This window comes from Cygnus olor, chromosome 2, assembly GCF_009769625.2.
Source record: "Cygnus olor isolate bCygOlo1 chromosome 2, bCygOlo1.pri.v2, whole genome shotgun sequence".
Classification (NCBI taxonomy): domain Eukaryota; kingdom Metazoa; phylum Chordata; class Aves; order Anseriformes; family Anatidae; genus Cygnus; species Cygnus olor.
The window spans coordinates 72965089-72985518 of record NC_049170.1 but is presented as its reverse complement, the minus strand read 5'-3'; the positions used below and the strand labels follow the sequence as shown (position 1 = coordinate 72985518).

Sequence of the window (20430 nt, the reverse complement as noted above, 5' to 3'; positions counted from 1 at the left end):
AGATTGACAAAATAATATAATCACTTCCTATCATGCAGACTAATATTGTCTCTTTAGACTCATCTATCAATGTCTGTTCAGGGTCTGTCCATTTTCTCTTCCATTAAAAAATAAGTTAAGGCCCTTAAAGCCTTAAAGCCAATCCACAGGAATAAAGCCTGATCAATAGCCTTCAGTGGCCACCTGCCAGTGGGTCTCTAGTTACACTGTTCAGCGGAAAACACAGTAGGGAAAAACAACACAAGGAAGCCCATCATGATGTAATAAACAGTCAATAACTTGATAGCTCAGTGACTGCAGCTTATGCAAACTTGCATTATAACTTTCTAGTACATTGCTGGCAGTCTGAAATGGTTTGAATATTTAATCAGATCTGACTGGATTTGAAGCTCTACTGAATTACTCGAAAACCCATGCTAGTAAGCCAATATGGTAAAGAAAAAGAGTTACAGAAGAAACTGGTCTGCGTATATTCTCTTTGCAAAAGTTTCCCTGACATTTTATTTTTCTAATCAGAGTCCCAAATAGTGTATTAATTCATAAATGCAAAGCAAGAGAGAAATTCTGTAATAAAATAATCTATATAATTCTCTTTTTTTACGTCTCTAGCATTTTGTGAGGAAAAAAAAAAAAAAAAAAAAAAAACATAAACATGATATATAATGTGATATTTGCAACCAAAGGATTTTGAAAAAAATCCAGAAGTTCAGAACTAAACCATTCAAAATACAAGCTTTCATGTAACTTCATGCCAGTGACTCTTATGAATAAGCATTTTTAGAAAATTCATGCAACTGTTATTTTCTTGTACGAAGTGGCAATAAAACAAACGAACAAACAAACAAAACCTTTCTCATTCAGCTAATGAGATTTTTCTTAGCTTTGAAATAATTATAAGGCAATATAGGATGACCTAATATTTTATTTTACTTCATATTTCATTTAATATTCATCCTCACCTCCACCCCTGGAAAGGTGATGGAAACACTCATCCTGGAGGTCATCTCCAAGAATATGGAGAAGAAGAAGGTGATCGGGAGTAGTCAGAATGGGATCACCAAGGGGAAATCATGCTTGATCGACCTGACAGCCTTCTGTGATGGAATGACTAGCTGGGTGGATGAGGGGAGAGCAATGGATTCCGTCTACTTTGACTTCAGCAAGGCTTTCAACACTGTTTTCCATCTCATCCTCAGAGACAAGCTCAGAAAGTGTGGGATGGGTGAGTGGACAGTGAAATGGATTGAGAACTGGCTGGATGGCAGAGCTCAGAGGGTTGTGAACAGTGGTTCTAAGTCTAGTTGGAGGCCTGTAGCTAGAGGCGTCCCCCAGGAGTCTGTACTGGGTCCAGTCCATTTGGTTCAATCTATTCATCAGTGACCTGGATAACAGAATAGAGCAAGTTTGTGGATGACACAAAACTGGAGGAGTGACTGGTACACCAGAGGGCTGTGCTGCCATTCGGAGGCACTTTTACAGGCTGGAGCATTGGGCAGTGAGGAACCCAAGGAAATTCAACAAAGGCAAACACAGGGTCCTGCACCTAGGGTGGAATAACCCCATGCACCAGTTCAGGTTGAGGCTGACCTGCTGGAAAGCAGCCCTGCAGAGAAGGACTTGGAGGTTCTGGTGGACAGCAGGTTAACCATGAGCCATCATTGTGCCCTTGTGGACAAGAAGGCCAATGGTATCCTTGGTTGCATTAAGAAGTGTTGCCAGCAGGTTGAGGGAGGTGATCCTGCCCCCCTACTCAGCCCTGGTGAGGTCTCAGCTCGAGTATTGTGTCCAGTTCTGGGCTCCCCAGTACAAAAGGGACATGGAGATCCTGGAGCGAGGCCAGCAGAGGGCTACAAAGATGATTAGGGGCTGGAACATCTCTCAAAAATAGGAGAGACTGAGAGAGCTCGGCATGTTTAGCTTGGAGAAGAGAAGACTGAGGGGGATCTTATCAATGTGTACAAATATCTGAAGGGAGGGTGTCAAGAGGATGGGGACAGACTCTTTTCAGTGGTGCCCAGTGACAAGACAAAAGGCAACAGGCACAAACTGAAACACAGGAAGTTCTGGCTGAATATGAAAAAACATTTCTTTACTGTGAGGGTGTCAGAGCACTGGAACAGGTTGCCCAGAGAGGTTATGGAGTCTCCTTTGGAGATATTCAAAACCCGCCTGGATGCAATCCTGTGTAACATGCTATAGGTGACCCTGCTTGGGCAAGGGGGTTGGACTAGATGATCTCTGGAGATCTCTTCCAACCTCAACCTTTCTGTGATTCTATGATTCTGTCCTGGTTCAGTTAGGACAGAGTTAATTTTCCTCCTAGTAGCTGGTAGGGTGCTATGTTTGGATTAGGATGAGAAGAGCTCTGATAACATGCTGATGTTTTAATTGTTGTAGAGCAGTGCTTACACCAAGCCAAGACTTCAGCTTCTCGCTGTGTCCTGCTAGCGAGCAGGCTAGGGATGCAGCAGGAGCTGTGAGGGGACAGACCCAGGACAGCTGACCCAAACTGGCCAAAGGGGTATTCATACCATCTGACGTCATGCTGAACAATATATAGGGTGGCTAGCTGGGGTGGGGGGGCCGGCTGCTCAGGGATAGACCTGGGTCATCAGTCAGCAGGTGGGGAGCAAATTGCATTGTGCATCACTTGTTTCGTCACACATTATTATATTAATACTATTATTATTTTATTAGTTATTATTATTATTATTATTATTTATTGTTGTTATTATTTTCCTGTCTAATACACTGTCTTTATCTCAACTCACAGGCTTCACTTTCCCGTTTCTCTCCCCCATCCCAGAGGGAGGGGGGGGTGAGCGAACGGCTGTGTGGTGTTTAGCTGCCAGCCGGGCTAAACCACAACAGATTCTGTGATATTACAGTATATATTAAATACATTAGATTTGTTTCACAATTGCAGGAAACAATAGGTACATAGTTTCTTAACACTATTAGTAACTGGTTTATTTACATATGTGTATCTAATTGCCATGAACATTTGGACATCATTACTCTCTCACTGATTCCTTTGGGCTGTATGTCATAATAGTTGCTATTAATCCGTGTACAATCAGATTGCATATGAATAGTTTGCTTCTGATGAACTCTGACTGTGCACGGTTATCCATTGTTCAATGAAGCATGTTAGGTGGAAAAAAAATACCAAAAAAAATCCTGAGTCAGTCAATTCCCAGCTCTGTGAACCTTGTGGTGACCCTCAATCCATTAATTCCAATATCTTTGGCATAATTATTTAAAAAGCTGGCAGAAGGGAAGAGTCAGTAGAAAAAACACCACACAGAAAGTCATGAAGCATGAGCTCCAGTACCTGTCTCTGACATTTTGTTTAAATCTGACAAGTCACTTCATTTCTTTATAATTTTCTTTCTAATCTCGTGTGGAATCAAGGCATTTTTCATCCATGTCTGCAGTAGAAATCAAGATGTTTTAGTTGGGTCTGAAAAAAACTATGTGTTGCATTTACCTTTTCAGTCTTTGTTTGGATAGTGCCTATTACAATGGATTCTAGAGACTGATTGTTCTTACAAAAACAAGTGTAATAGAAAAAATGATAACTTTATTCTGCTACTTGTTTTCAAATTTACCAGAAATCCTTTAAACTGATATAGCAACTGGGGAGAGAAAACTGTTTTTTATATATGAGGACCTGGCACTTGTGTGGCTTTGAACTGCACCTTGATACAACAGGAGAATCTGGTATTTTTGCTGTTTTAATGGTTCAACTTCCTTTTAGGCAACTGGTAAGGGCAGTTTTAACCTCAGGCACTAGTTTGGACAGACTTCTTGTTCTTTGATTCATAACAGAACAATTAGGCCCACCCCACCTTACTGCCTGTCAGTCTTTCCAGACCTCCCTGTAGATGAACATTCAGCTTTGATGTTCTCTAGACAGAGACTTGGTGGAACAAGGACACGATCATTTAAGCTCAATAGGAATGACTGTTTGCTGTATCATCAAGCCAAACAGGTGTTTACATAATCAGGCAGTTTACACTGTTTGATTCTAGAGCAATCAGAATCAACTGATTTTTTCCTAACAACTTCGGAAAAAAATGGGCAGTGCAGTCATCTGCAGCACCCAAAAGAGATTTGCAATCTGGCTGGTATTCTGCTGTATTTCATTGTCTAATTTCTCCTTTTCTCACTGGATATGCTGCATTTCTCCTTCCAGGAGATCAATGCAAACACACAGATCATTAGCCAGGTGAAAAATAGTTTGCCAAGTAATGAAATACTTCCAGTGATATGACAGTGGCCTATTTGTGCATTCTGAGCCTGAAAATATACAGGCAAGACAGAAGTGCTGAAAGAAAATGATTCAGCCAGTGATGCTCTCTACTTGTAGAAAGTTGTCAGCTTGATCCATATAGCACAGCTGAGTTCTGAGAGTAAGCATCATGTAAGAAAGGTAATCCTTCACTTAACAGTTGAAAGAATCACAGAGGAAAAATTTTCAATAGATCCATCCCTGGCAGTTAATAATTGGCTTGCTGTACTTGCCTGCCACAAAGGTTTTAAGTCAACTCTGCAGCTCTTAAAGGGCATATTAAATGAACAAGTCCAGACAACCATGTATCAGCAGGGCCAATATCACAGTGTGGAATGAGTAGTTGTCAGCATGGCATTGAGCTCAATTTGTTAAGTTACTCAACTTGTGAACATCTTTCCAAGATGGGATATGTTCGGAGGAGATATATGATAGTCCACACTAACTTATGTGGGCAGATCCCAAACTACTGGGAAACATGGTAGCAAAACAATATGCTTAGAAACTTCTACAGAAAACAGGACTCTTCAATTCTCTTGGATCATAAGGTAAGTTGATGGAAGTGAAAAGGTTTAATTTTTTCAAGAAAATGAATTTATTTTGAGTTGTGTTATAGAAATATTCTACCTTGATTGAAAGGGAGATTGTTTTGCAACTTGTACATTGTCTCAGATAGCAGGGGATATTGCTTATACTTTTTATCATGTGTAAAAGAGACTTTGCTAACATCTGAGGCACATTTCAAATGTGAAATGCTTTTTCACATTTGACTTCATATATGACCAAAGAAGGCACATAATTTTATCTATAAATACAAAGATAAATGTGACAGCAAAGCCATTAATAACCTTCAAGGAGCACAAAATTATTTTCATTGTAAGACAAATTCTTCATGAAAAGATTGCACTGGGAAGCTAGAAAGACATCAGCTCTGCAAATATAATCAGCCAGGATCTGCTTTATAGTAAACCATTAATGGTAAAATAGGAAATGGGAGGAATGGAGCAGTGTTTTAAGCACACAGCCTAGGTGAATATCTTTGTTTTACCATGGGCTTACTAACATCTCCCTCATAGTTTACTCTTCATATGTATCCCCAGGTACTGTTTCCATATTTCACTGGTGTGTACAAGGTGCCATTCACAATTGCTCTTTACATTCCTTACAACTAAAATAGGGTACACTGGGTTCTACACCTTGTCTAAATGGGTTGGATAAGTTTTCTCAAAAAGCAATGGAAAAAGATGGGGTCTGTCGGGACACAAGTTTTCCTTTCCAAATACAGAAAGGAAAAGGGCAGCCTTCTCCCAGGAGATCCAGCTTTTAGTGCTAGTAAGTCTCAGAAGACAAAGGCATACAGAAATTAGATGTAGAAAATTAGCTCCACCATCGCTGTGGGCTCCCTTGTGCTGCTGCTATCATTACTATGACCAATGTATGATGGGAGGACTATTGCAGAACAAACCTGGTGAGAATCCAAATCTAGCACTGTTGCTTTACTGCTTCTGGAATCCCTGATTTCACAATTTCATCTTTTCTTCACTGTGAATGATCACAGAAAGCAAATAAACAAACAAGCAGTAAAAATAGCAAACAAGTAATGGCCATGCCAGGAATTCGGATGTTTTTCTTTTTGCTTTTTCTCGATGGGGTTAGAAGGGCTCTCCACAGTCATAAAGGTATGCTGGAGGTCATCATTAAGATAAAATTCTAAGGGATTCCACTAGAAATTTCCTTATTTTGAGCATTTTCTCTTTTAACATATATTGTTCTCATTTCAATCCATGCGATCATATTTGCGGTTCTTGTACTATTGCTCACTATTATTTTTAAATTTATCATTTAAAATGTAGCAACAAATCATATGTTTTACTCAGGCCTCCATAGAGTCATTCTTTGTTTTAAAAACACCTGTTCATCTTAAAGAAAAGTGGCAAGTTAGTTTTGTCATGATTCATAACACTACTTCATTTTATTCTGCTTCCAATATCCATTTCTGTGAAGTGTTAATTTCATGCTAGAGCCAAACATGCATGTTTTTATCTTTATTCTGTCTTGCTTCTTCCCATATTCTCATTTTATTTCTGTGATATGTTTTCACTGATTTTTCTAGATCTAATCCCTTACCCTCTGCTATTTACTGTTTTTTTAAGGAAAAAAAAAATCTCTATGCTGACTAGTCTTTTTCTTTCCTTATATGATTCTAGTTAATGGTAACCTCACTTCCTCACTTTCCTGTGGTGATCTCTGATGCTATGTTAGTATGACCTTAGAGAACTGTATGATGCCACTATACAAATAGAACCATGTATTCTCAAAATAAGTTTGCTCAAAATAGACTCCATGTTACTCCATGGCAGATTATTCTATTTGTATTACATCTGTTTAGCCAATGCAATGTTATCCCATCATGTTAACCTTTCTCTTTTCATTCTCTTTGGGCCATCAATACATAACCATACGTCTGTTTTGGTCACAGTTCTTATTTTATTTGTTGTTGTTGTTGTTTGTTTGTTTGTTTTTATTAAATTATTATATTTTAAATATCTGTATTGCATTTCTCATTCTGTATTACTCCAGGCTCTGCTGTTGTGTTGTGTAGGATTAGCATACATTGCATTAGAATAAAAATATTTTAGCTATTTTACCACTGTGTTGCAGTTTAAACTGTCTGGCAGCTAAACACCACACAGCCATTCACTCACCCTCCCCCCTCCCTCTCTGAGATGGGGGAGAGAAACGGGAAAGTGAAGCCTGTGAGTTGAGATAAAGACAGTTTATTAAGACATGAAAATAATAAAATAATAATAATAATAATAATAATAATAATAAATAATAATAGTATTAATAATAATAATGTGTACGAAATAAGTGATGCACAATGCAATTGCTCACCACCTGCTGACCGATGCCCAGTCTATCCCTGAGCAGCCGGCCCCCCCCCCCCCGCTAGCCCCCCCTATGTATTGTTTAGCATGACGTCAGATGGTATGGAATACCCCTTTGGCCAGTTTGGGTCAGCTGTCCTGGGTCTGTCCCCTCCCAGCTCCTGCTGCACCTCTAGTCTGCCCACTGGCAGGACAGAGCAAGAAGCTGAAAAGTCCTTGGCTTGGTGTAAGCACTGCTCTACAACAATTAAAACATCAGCATGTTATCAGAGCTCTTCTCATCCTAATCCAAAACATAGCACCCTACCAGCTACTAGGAGGAAAATTAACTCTGTCCTAACTGAAACCAGGACACACTGCATGAATAAAGTTCATTAATAACATTTCTCTTTTTCTTTTCTATCATTTCTTTTAACCTTGGTTACTTCTTTACCTACAACCATAACTTCAATTATCCGAATTTTATTTTTCTAGTGCACTTAAACTGATATTATTTCAATGTTCTTATTCTTGTTTATTCTTTTTTTTTCTACATAATGTTTTGACCTAAGACACATTAAACAAAATTCTTTATAATCTCTTTTAAAATAAGTTAAATATGCATTTCCTGGGGTTTACAAATTTACTTTAATCTACTGTGAGTGGTGTCTATCTAAAAATGACTATTGCCTCTTTTTCTTATTGTCTTAGTTTCTTAAGCTTTATTGAATCTTCCTTAAATGTTTTTGTTAAGTACAGAATGATGAAATAATTCAGATTTGGGAAATGAAACAAATACTGAGGCTCTGATAGGAACAATATATTGAATTTATCATTGAAATGACAGCAAGAGCTATAAGGTTTTTAGTTATTTATATATTCTTAATCAGCCTGGCTGGCTGTTTCTTCATGAGAAAAAAGTATTGCAGATAAATACCACAACATAAAATCTGATAGAGGCTACAGAGAGCTATTTCAGTTTAGGAATTAGCAGAAAATAATCTGGCAATAATTGTTGGAGCTCAGTTATATGTTTTTGCTAATTAAAGATTGAGAAGAATGACATACAAGAAAAAGTGACATTGTTAACAGGAAAACAGTAATAGTTTGGCTATTTAAAAAAAAAAAAAGTGTTTTGTGGCTTTTAATCTATTAAACCCAACAAATTAGGGTCTACGCCATGATTCTAATTCCAATTAAAGTTGGATTTTATGAATTCTTGGTGACATAAGTGTTAAACTTTGTGAGCCATTATTAATAGCAAATAAATAAGGTCATGTTTGCAGACCTTTTCAATAATAGCCATGGCCTTTCAGCAACAATATATTGGAAAAGGTAAACACGATTCATTTTTCTACCTTAATACTGATGGTCCTATAAAAATTTTGGAAATTTTACTTTGACAAACATGAGCTATAGGAATGTATGAGACATTTGTAAAGCGCCATGAAGTTGATCAGAGGGATGGAGCACCTCTCCTACGAAGACAGGCTGAGAGAGCTGGGGATGTTCAGCCTACAGAAGAGAAGGCTCCAGTGTGAGCTCATTGCAGCCTTTCAGTACTTACAGGGGACTTATAAAAAAAATGGAGAACAACTCCGCTCAATCAGATAATTACAGGACAAGAGGGAATGGTTTTAAACTAAAAGAGGGGAGATTTAGATTAGGAGGAAATTCTTCACTCAGAGGGTGAAGAAGGCACTGCAACCGGTTGCCCAGAGAGGTTGTGGATGCCCCATCCCTGGAGGTGTTCATGACCAGGTTAGATGAGGCCCGGAGCAACCTGATCTAGTGGGTGGCATCCCTTCCTATGGCAGGGGGGTTGGAACTAGATGATCTTTGAGGTACCTTCCAAACCGAGCTATTCTGGTATTCTATGATAATATCTTGTTTTGTAGATAAGCAACGGGAAGAATTCTGATTTTAAAGCTCCTCACTGAAAAAAAGACTGGTAACCAAAAAGCAGCTGCCTAATTCACTTTCTGAGGATCTAAGTTGTTTGGCTGACACTTTTGAAAATGTCAACATTTATCTGAATACATAAATGTAGATCAAAATATCTAATATTTAGGCATTCAATTTTGGAGGACAGATATGAAATGGAAGAGTGCTTGAACTTTTACTCAAATTAATGCAATGAATATTAGACTGGGCAACGTATTATGACTTTTACTGTCTATATTACAGCCTAATAGTGAATAATCATTTTCCCCTTGGAAGAGGGGAACAATACACTCCAAGAGTGTTTTTATGCTATGTTTGGTGTGCACAATGATGTAATGTTGTCACCAGTTAAATAGTGTGAATGGGTCCACATTGTCCCCTTTTTCTGGACTTTGGGGGACAAAGCTTGAAATCAGAGTGACAGAGTGACAGAAATGAACCTCAGTAGAAGAATCAATTCATTCCTTTTTTTTTTTTTTCTCCAGCATTTATTTTATTCTGACTGTTTTTTCCTTGCTTCACATACAGTTTTTCCTACTCTGAAAGCAGTTTTCCTCTCACAACAGCATATGTGGTGCTGGCTTCTTTTGACAGCTGTTTCCCTAATAGCATCCATGCAATCTGCTCACTGTTTATCCTAGAGCCAGCAGCCTTTTCTCTAAACAGAAACTGGAGCCTGGGAAGAACAAGAAGTAAGCATCCAGAAAATTAGGAAGAGGCTGTCCAAGTCCAGACTCAGAGCCATACGCATCTATGGAAAGCTTTACATATGGATTCCTAGGTTTACAACCAGCTTCTTTACAGTCTGTTTCTGTGGAGCACTACAAGAACAGCTCTCCATATGATGCTGAGTGAGCAATTGGAAATTGCCCAGAAGAAGAGAAGTGGATGAGCTCTGGAACCAACCCTACTGACACATACAACCCCACAGCAGCCTTGGGAGGTTTAAGGAATCAGATCAGGTACAGTTTGCAACCAAACTATGTTTGTGGTAGGAACCAAAGCTTGATGTCCAGGCTCCCATGGCTCCTGGGAAGAACCTGGGTACAAAGTAGTATGGTTTGGATTGTTAGTGAGTTGGTGAAAAACAGAAAATGAGAGAAAATCAATGTAACAGGATAGATGTACTCTAAGAGGTATTCAGCATCTTCATATGTGTGTACAAGTCTAACTGTGAAAAGAAAATTCATGGTCTAGGGAGACGGAAATGGAGCTGTTCTGGTTATTGATCCTTAAGGATCTATCTCTAGAAATCATTTGTTAGGTGCTAAAATCCTATGAAAAAAAAAAAAAAAAAAAAAAAAAAAAGCAATGAATTTAAAGCAGACTTCGTAGCCCTTGTTCTCGGTATTTAAATGAAGTTCTTTGTAGTCACAGTATATATTCCAGCTTGCCATCGTATCATTAACTGCTGGAAGACAAGATAGACATGCAAAAGGTCATACATTAACACAATGTTATTTAATTTTGTTAAGTATTGATCACATCAAGGCTAAATAACTTAGATAACCATTCCACATCCAGGTCCATAGGTGTTTTACTTTCTTTTAGTTGGTGTTTTACAAAAGAAAATGTTTTCATTCCTTATCATTGTCAGAATCCTAATATTTCTGTCATGAAGTTATCTTTTCTTTTTTATGTATGCTAATTATGTAAATATTATGTAATCCCATGTATAACTGCAAGTTAAATAATTGCTTCAGTAGTGATTGATGCAATACAGGCACTGAAGCAAAGATCTTCAAATTACAAATCAAACTATTAGTTATCTTTGAAGTGGCTTTAGAAACCTTATTTGTTTATGGAAATTGGTAAATATATATATATATATATGTAAGCAGCAGAACAAGACATGGAACAATGTGAGAGTAACACAAGAACATAGAGTAACAAAACTGTTTCTTTTAGTATCAGGCTTACACTTCAAGGTTCTGCTGCAACCAAACTACCATGATCTAGCGACATGTAACTGCTATTTAATAACTGGCAATGTGTCCAAATGTTTATATTTAATTTTGCCTGGTTATGAATGATGTTTGGGATCTAAATTATTGCAAAACCTAACATGCAGTCTTTAGACTGGTTAGAGATAAACTGAGTGATACCTTGTATTTTTAAATTCTGAATGCAAGGTGGGACTGTTAAAAAAGATCAGAAGTCCTCAGAACTAGTCATGATACGTAATCATGTCTATTCCTTTTTTTTTTTTTCTTTTTTCCTCAAATTTCTGGGCTACCAAGAGGTAAAATGCTAGCTAAAATCACTGCTAGCTAAAATCACTATATCTTTCATTTGATTCTCACATTTTCTTTCATAGTCTGATGCTGGTTTATTAAATATTTCTCAGTATATATCATAGACCTCAGAAAGGAAATCAAGTTATAAACAGAGAAATTAAAAAAAAGAAAAATCATTTTGACTGAGGTAGATGGATTATTTTTAGAAACTAAATTATTTTCATTCTGTAGCTCAAACTGCATCCTTAAGCACAAGAGCGCCAGCATGAACCAAATTTGTCATCCAGCACCGTATGACAAGTAGTTCCCCATTTGCCTTCCCATATCATTTTAAGATAGAATTCAAGTGTCATATTGACAGTGCTTTTTTAGCTATGTTCTCACTTTTTATCACTGTCCTAATTATTCTCCAATCAGAGACTGATAACTTGAGGAAACTGTTCAGCAATTTGACTGGGATTTAATTGATGAATTCTTCACAGATGAACAGTGTTTCCTCAGAGCCTGTTCTGATGTTCTTTGACGTTTGTCATTGTGGACTGAGCAGAGATTATTGTCCTTCCTGAAATGCATCTAATATGCATCCATCTCATCATGTCACACTCTACTCTCATAAATAGCCAGGATTTTGAATTCACTTGGATCTGATTCTCTTGTGATCTGAGAGGACTTTGTTCAAAATGTCAGTTTAGAATCATTTACTGTTCATAAGAAGATTCACAGAGTAACCTTAACTTACAGGTTCTTAACCGTGAATTACTTTGAAGGGAAAGAAGTCATAGTAAATCACATATAAATGACAGTGACAGTTATATAAGACTTTGAAAATGAAGAAAGTAGCTGATCATATTTTTAATATACTTGTTCACACATATACATTCAATTTAACTGTAATATACCCAAAAGCAAGGCCAAAAGAAGTTAAGATGTAAGCATATACTACATTAAAAGACATTTGGACATTTTAATATCAGAAATAATGCATACATAGTGTCTTTCACCACACATCTTCAATTGCAATAAATAATTAACACTAACTTCTCCCTTTTTCCTTCTCATGAATTGTGTATTGAAAATGCCATATTTCTCCAGTTACATTTATTCCTGAAAAATATGTATCTTTTGTTTTAATTAAAAAAAAAAAAAAAGAAAAAAAAAGAAAAAAAAAGGAAAAAAACATTATCATGATAATATTGTACAATTATTTCATGTTAAAACAGTTTGATTATTTCTTTGTTTCATTGTCGGAATGATAAATTTAATTATCTGAATACATTTTTGTTTGAGACTATTCATGGAAAACATGTATTAAAGTTTATTATTATTCAGCAGGAATTCTGTTTCATGCCTGCTAATCTAAGTGAGTCATTATAAGTGAAGCTTAGTTATGTATATAAGTAGAAAACCCCAAAATAGGTTCATAGTCATAATTTTACTGATTTAGAGGTTTCATACAAATTATGTTTATGTCAGAATTTTCTCATGAAATAATAGCTACATCTTATGCCCCACTGGTATTTATTGCAGAAAACAAAAATGATCCTTGTGGGTCCCTTTCAACTCTATGATTCTGTGATTCTTTGCATTTGTCAGATTCATACTATTATAACAAAATAATTTTCTAATTCAACCAGCTTCTATGATCTACAGTCTGAAAATTAAGATCTTTCTGTCTTTCTTTTTTCCCAGGAATAGCTTTTAACAATCATGTCAAAACTCTACATATTGTCAGTATTTTCAGTATTTCCTGTAATTTCTTTATTAACAATTGACATTTAGCCATCTTTTATTTCTTCAGTATATGATTATAAATATTTATCTCATCATATTTAATAGTTCAAACTGAACAGACACTTTTAGTTTAGGAACATTTAAAATCACATTTATCAAGTAACTACTGAACAGTTTAATCTAGGACTCTCATCTGTTTTGCAAGCTCCATGATCCTTTGATCAAGGTTTATAATTATATATATATATATATATATATATATATATATATATATTTCAAATTACACTGCATTTTCAGAAGAAGTATTACAGGCAGAAGAAGCACAGAAGACTATTTTTTCTTCCAAGATGACATTTTTTAAAAACATGTTGGCAGTCCAAACTGTTCACAGTGTATTCAGTAATGTAAATGAAACAGTTTGAAAACAGACAAACCCACAATTAGTTATGTTCTTATCCTGAAATCACAGACTCTATGCTGTCAGTTATGATCAGTTATGACAAGTGTCATGTACAGATAGAGTAACTCAGAGATTTGTAATACTCTGATAGCCATTTGCCTTCTAATTCCTGTCACTGAATTTTAACAAGATAATTATGTTTTTATCCACTCTTTCCTCAAAACTGAAGAATATATTTAGGGAGAAGAAATTGTGGTCAAGTCTTCATTCCCCTCCAGAAATCACAAGACTATCACAATATTATAATAAAACATACAGAATTTCCCCAGGAAGAGATTTTTGATTTGGTGACATGAAGCAGAAATCACAGAAGGGAACCACAACAGCAAGATGATGATTGTTTTTCAAGCTTATTTATATTAAATGTCAATGATGACCTCTCAAAGTGGGTGTACAGGTTCAAATAAAGCTAGAAACCCTCCCAACATTAATTATTCATGCAAAACTGTTGCACTACCTTCCTTCTCTCCATGTGAGCAATTAGAAGACAGTGAGCTGAAAAGGAAAGTATAGACTAGAAATTATGAAATGGTATTTACTTTGATATTGTAGTGAGCACAGATCACTTTATTTTACAGGAATAAAATGACTAGAAAAAAATATATAAATAAGATTCTTCTTTATACACTGGTGACTGCATAAGCAGCTGTAGGATGTAGAAGCTGCAATTCCTAGAATAGATACTACATATTGAAGTTCCAAAATTAATTGATTAGTGGACTTCAAACGTAGGGGAGGCAGCCGCCCGGGATGCAGCTAAAGGGAGGTAATTGATCTAGGTTACATCTTTTACATGTCACTGCACTGCTCACCTCCTTTTGTACTCTGCTCACTATGAGCAAGTAGAGAATTTGAGCCTGTCCCTCACTGCTGCATCTACCTCCATTTGTCTGCACATGATGATAAGGAAAGCAAGGGAATAATTACATGCAGTGTTAAATCAACATAGGCTCAGTACACTACTTTCCAAGTTCAAGAAAGATGAATTAATGTGAATAAACAAAAAACATGATATTGATTTTCTTTTATTCTTATCTTACCTACTGCACCATTTGTTTTCCATATCTTGACATTCATTGTCTTTTTTTGTTTGTTTGTTTGTTTGTTGGTTTTGACCCACACTGACACAATCTATTCAACTCAAAAATCCATTTAGTCCTTGTTACATTCTCCGTTTCCTTACGTGGAAAAAATTTCTGTTTTTACACAATATAGTGTGAGCTGAACTTGCTATTATCTGATTGTTTTCCTTCTCACACCTATTTTGATCTGTATCTTTGGTGCACATTTCACTTGATGCTACATCTTGGCTATACAGCTGGCAAAATTACATACTCTCACAAACCATGAAAATCTGTGTGACAGATTATATTCCCGAACATAGTCATGTCTCTAAAGATTCATATTTAAAAATTGCTAAATAAAACAGCCCTGGGAAAGAATAGAGCCAGCAATACAAAGCAACAATTCCTCTCAGAAATCTTGTAATTTTGCCCTTAAATTTGAAGAAACAAAAAGTTGTTTTTTACCTTTAAAGCTTCAAAATATTTGTGATATTTCTTAGTTAGAGACTTCCTGTTAAAAGCCTCTCCACCTATGCAGCCTGGAAGTCTGAAGTTTTAGGAGCAGTAGGAACCCCTTGAGAAGGTAGGGGGAACCACCTGCACATTAGGACTTATAGAAGAAAGAGATCAGGGAAGCACAAAACAAGTGTCATAATAACAGCTGGATTTAAAGGGCTTCAGCTTTGTTAAAATGCAGCAAGTTACATCAGCCTTGCAAAGTCCTTGTAGTGAAATGAAAATAAGTCATTCTGCCTTCATTCAAAACCAACAACCTCCCTGCATCTTTATCTATAAACTCTGCTTCTTTATGTATTAGGCTTTATAATTGTGTGATTAATTAGTAGATATCCCATGTAGCTTATGAGAAACAGTAGATTTTAGTTTATCTACAAAACATATTTTATTTTATTTGCAACTTAAGTGCAACAGAAAAATACTACTGAAATTTCATTAAATGGCTTGCTGTTGCCCCTCAATATAAAAAAGCAGAACCAATGTATTTTGGAGATCACAATCTCCCTTTGTGTCCCTGAATGCCACCTAGGTTAGATCAGGCCTCGTAAAAAAATAAATAAATAAAATAAAAATAAAAAGGATAAACCAAGCAGCCAAGTCTTTCTCACACAAACAAGAAACAAATTTACCAGTGTCAACACTCTGAGACAGGAGAAAAATGATCGTGTAAAAATAGCTCAGTTCACGTCTAACTGAGAAATAGAGTCACCTCTTTGGACTTACCACTCTAGTGTTGAGTTTGGGAACTGTTTGCAGCTTGGTATTACTCTGGTAGTCTAATAATTTTCTGGTCCACTATGAAGATATGCAAAATTATCTCACATTCGTGAACTAGTTACTTATCATTTTAATCTTGGGTTTGTATAACTGAATAATTAAGAACAGGCTGTCAGATCCAGGTGACATAAGCTGCCCATGTTCTCTCAAATATAGCAGAAGAAGGTTGTTGCAGGATCAACAACATGAACACATCATATGAAAACATCAGGGATACCCATGCAAACCAGTTGGTCTATATGGTACAAAAAAATAATGCACTTTTACTGAAACCAATCTGATGCACTAAGCACAGAGTTAAAAGGGCCTGTGTTATAATGACATTGTGCGTTTAGTTCTAAAATTGGTGCTAATTCAGCGGTTTTGCATCTAATTTAATTTGGTGAGATAACCAAAATACCCTAATGCAAAATTTTCACAGAACATCAGAATTAGGAAACTTTTTTAGTATTTGGCTACTATTCTCAACATAGCATTTTTGCTTTATATCTTTTCATACACCTGCAAACTTTGAATATGATAGTTAGTAACATACGTGATTATTTAAAAAAAAATGTAAAAAAAATCATAAAAAAGTATACTGAAATACCTCTTGTCACTTTGATGGCCGTTAGAACTTACATGGAATAAGAATCAACCGGTTATTGAAAATATAAATGAAAAAGGAGAATTCCACAAATAATCCCCAAGCAGACAACATTTTATTTTATTTTTATATAAAGCAGTTACTCAAGCATGAACTGCTAAGATCTTTGTTGGCTACTAAATATTATATGCAGACTGCCACAGCTGAGGTCTATGATGGAGCCAATGCTTTTATTGACAGACATGCACTTTTGGAAAAAGAAAGGAAAAAAAGATATTAGACTAATACTTACATTTTTCCCGCCATTTCTTCCCAAGACTTTTTTTTGTCTTCTGTCGTTGTTTTGTTTTGTTTTGTTTTGTTTAGAACTAGACAAAAGTAAAATCTCCTAGAATAATAAAACTTCACGAGGCATCCATGAGGTTCCTTAAATCTCTTTTTAATGTGTACAATATGAAAAGAATAAGCACATAAAAGGAACATATCAGAAAAAGGAGTGGTTTTGTTTTCTTCTGGATTCAGGAATTGGGGGTATACACGCCAAAATTCAACAAATGTTGAATTGTTGAATTGTTGAACAATTGTTGAATTGAAGTGTTGACCAGGAAGCCACAGATTAGCAAAAGAAAAAGGAATATTTTATTTTAAATATTTGGGTTCTATCTGCCTTTATTAAAAGACTGTTCATGTCCTTTAGCACTCAATTACAGCACATCTAACTATCTGAACTGCATATTTATGACACACAGATTGGAAATTATTTTAGTTTACTTATGTTATTTGCAGTGTTAACAGAAGTGCATACCCACTGCTGTTTTCACTCAAACCATTTATAAACATTTCTAAATTAATAAAAAACAGCAAAAACAAATTATCCTTAATAAGAAAAATAAAGTGTTGCTCTATGTTTAACAAAACAGAAAATCCATTTCCACACTGCAATCATTTTGCAGATTGAAGAGGTACAAATTAAAAGTCTTTGTAAATATCTGCTTTCTCAGTCAGATTATGGGCATAAACAATGTCTAGGAAAGTATTCCCTCTTTTCCCACTTGTATATTATTTGTAGATATTGACATTTGATAGTATATAGCTAGTTTTTACTATATATAATTTTAGTTATAAGAGGAAATAATATGGTGATTTTTACTTCTGTTTCAAGTAGTGTTTTTGGTAAACATATAAAATTAGTGGGGGAAAAGCTATTATAGAGAATAATCTGAGGCACTTAGTTTTCGGTATTTCTTCTCATATAGAAGAGCAAGGAGAAACAGCTTCCCAAAGTTGTTCTCTTCAACATACCTCAAAAAGATAAGTGTCACACGGAAACACATTTGTGAAGCCCAGGAGATTCAGTTTACCAAACTCTTTTATTCCTACTTTCCTGATGGTCTTTTTCTTTAGAAATATAAACTTTAGTTTGGAATCATGTAGAGAACTGAAGCATTATTCATCTTTAGAACTTCTGTGGTTATAACCCCAATTTTTAATGTAATTTTATGGAAAACAAAAGTATTTGTGAATCATGGGCCATAAAACTAATATCTGAAACAGAGATGGATTAAATTTATTTGATATTTTTAGTTACAGGTAAGAAGAACAAAACTAAAATTGAAATTCTTTTCTCCTACCAACTTAATCCACTTTAAAAAAAAAAAAAAAAAAAGAGGAAAGATGACCTATGCCAAAATACAATTTATGCATTAATATTTTAGAGAAAAAAAAAATAATTTACATGTAGTAATACATCTAGAATTTAACCAGTAATTTCCTAGTGTTTCAGTAATATCTTTAGAAATCCATCAAAACAAGTATAATTTCCCCAAAATATCTAATAACAACAAAAAAAAAACTATTTAGATAAGCTAGTTAACTTTAAGATCTATGCAACATTTAGAAGGTTTTAACAATTTGTATTTAAATACACAGACTTTTTCAGATTTTTCTTTATATAGTATTTTTTTGAAACAATTTAAAGCTTTGTAAAAATAATTACCTTTAAAAAAGAGCTACATATTGTGCTAGTTTACTTCACAGGAACAAAAATACAGAAGACAGTATCTACTCTTCAGCTGGAGGCTGGGAAGAATAACACAAACTGTTTCTCTTCTTTTTCACTAAATGTTATTTGTCTGAGACAGGATAGTGTTCTAGATGGGCCTTTGTTTTGACCAATTAGGATCATTCTTTTACCCTTAAGAGTACTTATCCTAACCTTTTGCATTATAATATTTTAACTGAAATGCTTCTGGAAATGGCATGATAGTAAGAACTTAGTGGAAGGATGACAGGAAGTAAAAATCCAGAAAGGCCCTAAGGAATGTATCTTCTGTCTTAAAAGAACATTGAAAAGGGGAAGAGGAGAAAAACAGATTTATCCAAGTGTCATATTTTGATGTTACTGAACTCCTGAAAAAGTGATATGAATAACCCATAGCATCACTCCCTAGCAAACACTCGATCAATTCAATTATCCTATACCAGCTTACACTGTTTAGCCATTTCATAATAACCTGATTTGAAATATCATTTTGCAAGCCATTGAACTGCAGTAGAGAACATGAGAGTTTGCATGGAAGTGATGCTAGAAGGAAATAAGGGAATTTGGTCCTCCTGTATTGTTCCTTCTGGTGAGATAGAGGCAGTGAGAAATGAGTGATTTGGGAGAGTGCAAGGGTGCACAGGGTGTGCCGTTTGAAGTACAGAAAGGAAACAAGAGCTGTATGTGAGGCTGCGAAGTGTGTGTGAACGTAAAATGTTGGCTTTCTTCCACCTTGGTGTCCTGTTGAGTTAGTACTCCATTTCCTCTTCCCCAACCCCCAACCCCTCACTCCCCACTATGATTCTTGTTATTAAAACACAAAATGCCTGATGACTATTTGGCTTGATAATGGGAAATTTCATCAAAGTAAATATAGGAGCACTCCCACATAATTTTATATAACACAATGCCCTAGGAAAACTTTCTTACATAACTTAATACAAGAGAATAGCTTAGGAAACTCTGCTATACAATGACCTTGATGTAAAAAATTGCATTTACATTGGCAGCAAAACTATCCAGAGCATAAATGTATGCTAAAAACTTATTACTGTTAAAAGTTCTGTGAAATAAGAGGAGGAAAGCAAAACATAATACAGATTACTTCATACCTGTCAGTCCTCCAGGAGCTTTTAAGTTTGGGCCCAGACACATCAGAATTTTATAAGCCTTGGTAAAATCATTCTGGGTCTTATTTCCCTTCTCCATTAAGTGCTGGTGGTACACGTGCTAGGATCAATTCATGGCAAACCAGAAGATAACATACTCTGTTTTTCTTTGTAACATTATAGAAACCACTAGAGTTACCACAGTAACCTCTCTTCCCCCACATGGAGATGAGATTCGAACTCTCAGTTATACCGAGTGCTTTCCCAGGAAACCTAACATTCTCTATAGAGTTGTTTCATAAGTTAGCACATGCATAGTTAGTTGTGTTTGTCATATTCTTGGTGTTTGCACATGCTTTGCAGACAGTGTATTTATCACTGGCGATCCAAAAGAACCTGTATTCCTGTTGCTTCAGTAAATTACACCAGTTATTTACTAGGCTGAAAGTGTATTCTGCTATTTGTGTATCCATGATCATGATTAATGTGACTGGACTTATTGTTCGGACTGTGCTATTTGTGCATCTGTGATCATGGTAATTTAATATATTGAATGTAAATGGACTTATAGTGCCAAACTGGGCATCACCCAGAGTCTAAGCCAAGCCGCCTCCAGCCCTTCTGATATCTGAGGACAAGCTGGAAAGCAAAGGGGTTTAGGTCCTGCCAAACTCCCTTACCCTTTAATGTGATAGACTTACAGTCTTTGTGGCTGACATAGGGAATAAAGGAAAGCATGGATGCAGCAGAAAGTCTCAGTACAAGGCTGAAAAGAAGGTAACATGCTGAAAGTTTGGCCAGTTC

At 35.8% G+C, this 20430-nt stretch overlaps 1 long non-coding RNA gene across 1 annotated transcript; it reads left to right on the top strand.

Moving 5' to 3' along the window:
- Window positions 1-975: 975 nt before the first annotated feature.
- Window positions 976-19786, top strand: LOC121065937. Its single transcript, XR_005817407.1, has 3 exons — window positions 976-1176; window positions 3326-3330; window positions 19776-19786. It is a non-coding gene; the product is annotated as an uncharacterized LOC121065937 (long non-coding RNA).
- Window positions 19787-20430: the final 644 nt, after the last annotated feature.